Below are 5598 nucleotides of genomic sequence, written 5' to 3'. Positions count from 1 at the left end.
TATAGTTATTTAAATTATTTTTTATCCATATATCATTTTATGATTTTATATATTTTGTTAAATTTCATACAGTGTTTAAATATAATAATTACAATAAATGTAATAATAAATGAATATCAAATTCATTAATAAAATTATATTGTAATTTCAAAATTCTTAAATTAAAGACCTATTAAATTTTTTTTTATTTATCTAAATTATATGTTTAAATTTAAATGAGAGAAAATATTTTCATTTTAATAATTTAATATTTTTCTTAAGTTTTTTTTTTTTTTTTTTTATAAATTCAAACGTTTAAATATTTAAAGATTCATATTTAATTTTTTTTTTCTTTCAAATAATAAGTCGGAATGATTTATGAAAAAATTGGTTTCGTAACTTTTATAAGTTACTTTATCGATTCATCATCACCCCATGAACGTGAAGGACCGATCCATCTCCCTAAAGTCAATTTTCAGATACCTACGTGTTTTTGTTGTGGTAGGGTAGAATCGCTGCCAACCAAACCAAAGATTATGTTATTCGAGCAAGATAAGATTCTTCGCCGGTGAAGAGACTATGGATCCCTTCACAACATATGCTTGAAGACATCTGTCTACACATTATATTATATTTCCCCTTTAACTTTGTCTCTGTTTAAATCCCCTTTCATCTAACAAGGGTTTTGGGCATCATTATGAAGAAATCTAATATAATTGTTGAAACAAGCACATATTTGGCATAGCCTGTGCGTCGGCCAAAAGTAATAAGAATAGAGGAAAAGAGATGTCAGAAGTGGATCGCTTATTAGCAAAGAAAGTAGTTGATCGATACCTGAAACGTGAAGTACTTGGGGAAGGTACCTATGGCGTCGTCTACAAAGTCATTGATACCAAGGTATTGTAATACTCTATGTGGCTATTGAATGGGTATGTAGCATAAAATTTAGGGTTTCTGTTCCCCTTAAAATAATCTCCCCATGATTCTTAGTTGAATAAAATTTAGGGGTTTAGGGTATGTCACTGGAAAGTAATTCCATTATACCAACCAACAACAAGGATAATTGTGTGTATGTTTTACTCTGTACATATAATCTCTATATATTAAGATATCAAAAGAAATAGAAAATGCATAACAATTTGTTTTTACATTTGCATGCATTTTTCAGTGTTTGATTATGCATTAGTGAATGGTGATGTTTATTTAAGTTGTAGGTTGTGGGACAGACAGGGCAAACTATTACAATAAAGAAAATCCGGCTTGGGAAGCAGAAGGAAGGGGTGAATTTTACTACTCTAAGAGAAATCAAGTTGCTGAAAGAGCTCAAGGATCCAAATATAATAGAACTGATTGATGCTTTTCCTCATAAAGGGAACTTGCTTCTTGTTTTTGAGTTTATGGAGACTGATCTGGAAGCTATTATCCGGGATAGGAACATCATTCTTTCCCCCACCGATATAAAGTCATTCCTTCAAATGACATTGAAAGGACTTGCCTTTTGCCACAAGAAATGGGTTTTGCACAGGTAGGTAGGTAGTTGATGATTTTTTTTAGCTTTGAAGTAGTTGTTAATGCCTAATGGCCCACATGAACCTGAAATGGATGTTGGTTGTGTTGGCAGGGATATGAAACCAAATAATCTGTTGATAGGACCTGATGGACGACTAAAACTTGCAGATTTTGGACTGGTATGCATATTTGGCAGCCTCAACAGAAGGTTTACTTCACTCACCAGGTAGGTATCTAAATTTTCTTTTGTATCAATCAGTTGATGTGTATCATAATATCATAACAATAAATGATTTTATATTTGTGATAAGGTAGGTGTTTGATCGATGGTATAGAGCTCCAAAACTATTATTTAGTGCCAAACAATATGGTCCTGGGGTTGATGTTTGGGCAGCAGCTTGTATATTTGCTGAGCTCCTTCTACGCCGCCCTTTTCTGTAGGTTGGTTGCTTATTGGAAAGCTAAAAGCCTTTGTTTGTTTTTGATTCAATAAATAAACATAACATAACATAACATAACATAACATAACATAACATAACATAACATAACATAACATAACATAACATAACGTATAGTTGTTGTCAGGGTAGCAGTGACATGGATCAGTTGGGGAAAATATTTGCTGCATTTGGGACTCCCAAAACTTCTCAGTGGGCAGATATGATTTATCTTCCTGATTATGTTGAGTACCGGTTTGTTCCAACCTGGGCAGCCACTTCGGACGATGTTTCCAATGGCAAGTGATGATGCATTGGATCTGTTATCCAAGATGTTTGTGTAGGATCCAAAAGCTAGAATTTCAGCACACCAGGCATTAGAGCATAGGTGGGTTGTTAGGTAATATTAATAATCCTCTCGGCTGATTATTTATTAAGTAAAAAATTTGATGGTATTGGTAGGTACTTCTCCTCTGGACCTCCACCTACTGAACCAACTTTTCTTCCACGACCTCCACCAAAGAAAGAGTCTACATATTTCAATCCATCGACTGTGTTGTCACCTGCAACTAGGAAATCAACAAGAGTCATGTTAGTGCCAGTGTTAGTGTCAGTTCTCGGCCATGGAAATGGGAATGAAACAAGTGGACCTGCATCAATGTCACTTGATTTTTCTGTCTTTGCAGCAAGACCTCCAGCTAGACCAACTATCAACAGGTAAATACCATTAACAATATATTTTTTATTGCACTCCTCCCTCTATCTGAAATCTTATTTTTATTAACTGTATTACAACACAAAAGAACACATACTTCCACTATTCTCCATTTCTCTCTCAATTGTTTATCATCAAATTTAGTGTATCTTCCAACTCTATTATAGATTAATTTTATTATGGAAATAATGTATTAGCTATTTTTTTCACAATCTGGTTGTCTTTATTATGGAAATACTATACACCTACGACTAACACTCCATCTTTCAAAACAAGTGATGTATTTTTTTTACTATTTCAAGCTTTTCCACCACATTTATGTCTTAAAATTTTTTCATACTCTCAATTTTCTTTTCAAGATTTGCAACACTTTTATTGATATGGAAGCTATTTATATTCTTGAGAGTTGGCATGTTTAAACAAATTTAAAATGCAAATCTTTTGGCCATAATAAAATGCAACACGTCTTTTTTACAACTTCGTAATCTTAATCTATTTTTTGCCCATTATTAATTATTGTATGATGTCTCAACTTAAATCTTTTTCCATATGTTTATTTCATTTTATCTTTGTTGAGGGGGATTTTAGACATTTAACTGATAATCAAACATTTTTATAAACAACATGCCAAGTCATTTTTTTTAATGTCAATGAAGTGCTTAAAAAGCTGTATTTTTTATTCATCTAAGAAAGGTAAAAATTTGAACGTTAAGGTTAATGGCGTTGATAATATTTTTTCACCCTTGAGCGCTTTCTTGACTGATCGAGTGAGTGAATGATATCCAGTAGATTAATAGATATGTTGGTGATCGTGATGTATATATGCTAATCGATGTTCATGAGACTTGAGTGTGGCAGGGGCAGGTGCCTCCCTTAATAAGGAAAATATAAAAAGAATCTTGTGGACCAAATTATGAGTTATAAATAAATCAAGTAATGAAAGTTACCAAAAATGAAAGCATTGCTTTCTTATGTTACGGGGACAACACAAAAAGTTATGACATTCATTATTATTGTCATGAAGTTAGGTTTTCGGAAATCTTTGCTATGATTCTCTTCTATTAAAAAGACGAGTGTTTAAATTGTGGGCTTGATAGGCGTTAGTTACATAGCTTTGGGCTTTGTTGATTCACATTCGATCTTAGTTCAGTTGTTATGATTTATAATGATTCTTGTACGACTGCAGTGCTGACAGAACTTACCTGAAGAGAAAGTTGGACATTGAGTTCCAAATCCTTGAAGAGTGATATGAGATAATCGAATCATAACTTAATTAATATTGTTACCCATCTTGTTCTTGGTAAGACCATGCATAGTTAATAAATCATCAAGACCACCATGTATGATTGATGATAGTATGTATGTTTACTAACATTTATATAAGGTCATGATCACATTTCTCTAGTTGGTTGCTGCAACTAAAAGTAATTTTGAAGGTTTTTATTATGTTGTAGCTAAGGGTGAAAGGGAGGTTCTGATTTTGGCAAGCATACTACGTAACATCACTAATTTGTATTCTTTTTCTTTCACAGATTCTGTTTCTGCTTTAATTGCTTTTGCTTGCCTTCCGTTTCTTTAATCAACTTGGTTCCATTTTTTTTAAAATTTTGTCACTATACAAACATGTTGTACTGCTAGTACCAGAATTTTCTTCTATTCCATCTACATTTAAAATGTCACATAAAAAACATATATCTTTTTTCTAAAATTTTAATGACAATTTTTTATTCATTATATTATTTTATCAAAACATAATAATTAGAGTAAGATATAGTCTTGGTCCATGTGGTTTGGGCAAAATATCACTTTTGGTTAGTATTGGGATTTTGTCATGGATGGTTCCTCTCGAGGATTTTGATATCATTGTTGGTCCTTGGTAAAAGGTTTTCTCTGTTTGTTATTATCGTATAGAATAATACAAATATGTATATATATAGTCTACGTATTTACATGCAGGTACCCTATAATATGGTTAATATAAAATACCAATAATGTAGAAACAATACTACGCTAATAGTCCCCCGCAGTTCGAGCAGGAGGAGGATGAATGCTCAAACTGGATCTGAAGTTGTTGAACAAATGTCGAGGAAGACCCTTTGTAAAAATGTCGGCATATTGAAATTTCGTGGGGACATGAAGAACCTGAATGTGTCCGAGGCGAACCTTTTCACGAACAAAATGTATATCGATCTCGACATGTTTGGTCCGTTGATGTTGAACCGGGTTATTTGACAAATAAACCGCAGAAACATTATCACAGAAGACAACGGTAGCGTGACGAAGGGGAACGTGTAGTTCAAGAAGCAAGTTGCGTAACCAATTCGCTTCAGCAACCGTGTTTGCGACGACACGGTACTCGGCCTTAGCACTCAAACGAGAGAATGTGTGCTGTCTTTTGGAGGACTAGGAGAGTATGTTATCACCTAAGTAGACACAATAGCCAGATGTGGATCGGCGAGAGTCTGGGCAGCCTGCCCAGTCGGCGTCGAAATAGGCCGTGAGAGAATCCAACCGTGTAGGAGTGATTTTTATGCCATAGTCCAGGGTACCTTGAAGATAACGAAGAATACGTTTGAGAAAATTATAGTGAGGCTCGCGAGGGGCATGCATGAACAAGCACACCTATTGAACTGCATAGGAAATGTCAGGGCGAGTAAATGTCAAATATTGAAGAGCACCTGCGAGGCTCCGGTAGAGAGAGCCGTCGGGTAAGAGGGGACCATCAATGGCGCTAAGTTTGGCGGAGGTGTCAACCGGTGTTGAGACTGGCTTGCACGTTGACATGGAGGCACGTTGTATTATGTCCTTTGCAAATTGAGATTGTTGCAAGAATAATCCTGATGTGCTGTGGGTGACTGAAATCCCTAAGAAATGGTGTAAATCGCCTAAGTCGGTCATGGCAAACTCCGTGGAGAGCTTGGTTGTAATAGAATGTAAGACCGAAGAATCTGAAGCGGT

At 34.7% G+C, this 5598-nt stretch overlaps 1 pseudogene across 1 annotated transcript; it reads left to right on the top strand.

The window, feature by feature from the left end:
- The first annotated feature begins 426 nt into the window (after nt 1-426).
- On the top strand, nt 427-4326 carry LOC145014129 (cyclin-dependent kinase D-3-like; annotated as a pseudogene). The gene is made up of 7 exons (XR_013665413.1): nt 427-876; nt 1206-1504; nt 1601-1714; nt 1804-1929; nt 2074-2313; nt 2388-2642; nt 3827-4326. The product of XR_013665413.1 is annotated as a cyclin-dependent kinase D-3-like (transcript).
- Nucleotides 4327-5598: the final 1272 nt, after the last annotated feature.

This window comes from Lactuca saligna, chromosome 9 (genome assembly GCF_052625555.1).
Source record: "Lactuca saligna cultivar CGN05327 chromosome 9, ASM5262555v1, whole genome shotgun sequence".
NCBI classification, from domain to species: Eukaryota; Viridiplantae; Streptophyta; class Magnoliopsida; order Asterales; family Asteraceae; genus Lactuca; species Lactuca saligna.
Note: the sequence above shows the minus strand (reverse complement) of the source record. Positions and strands in the feature narration are given on the sequence as shown.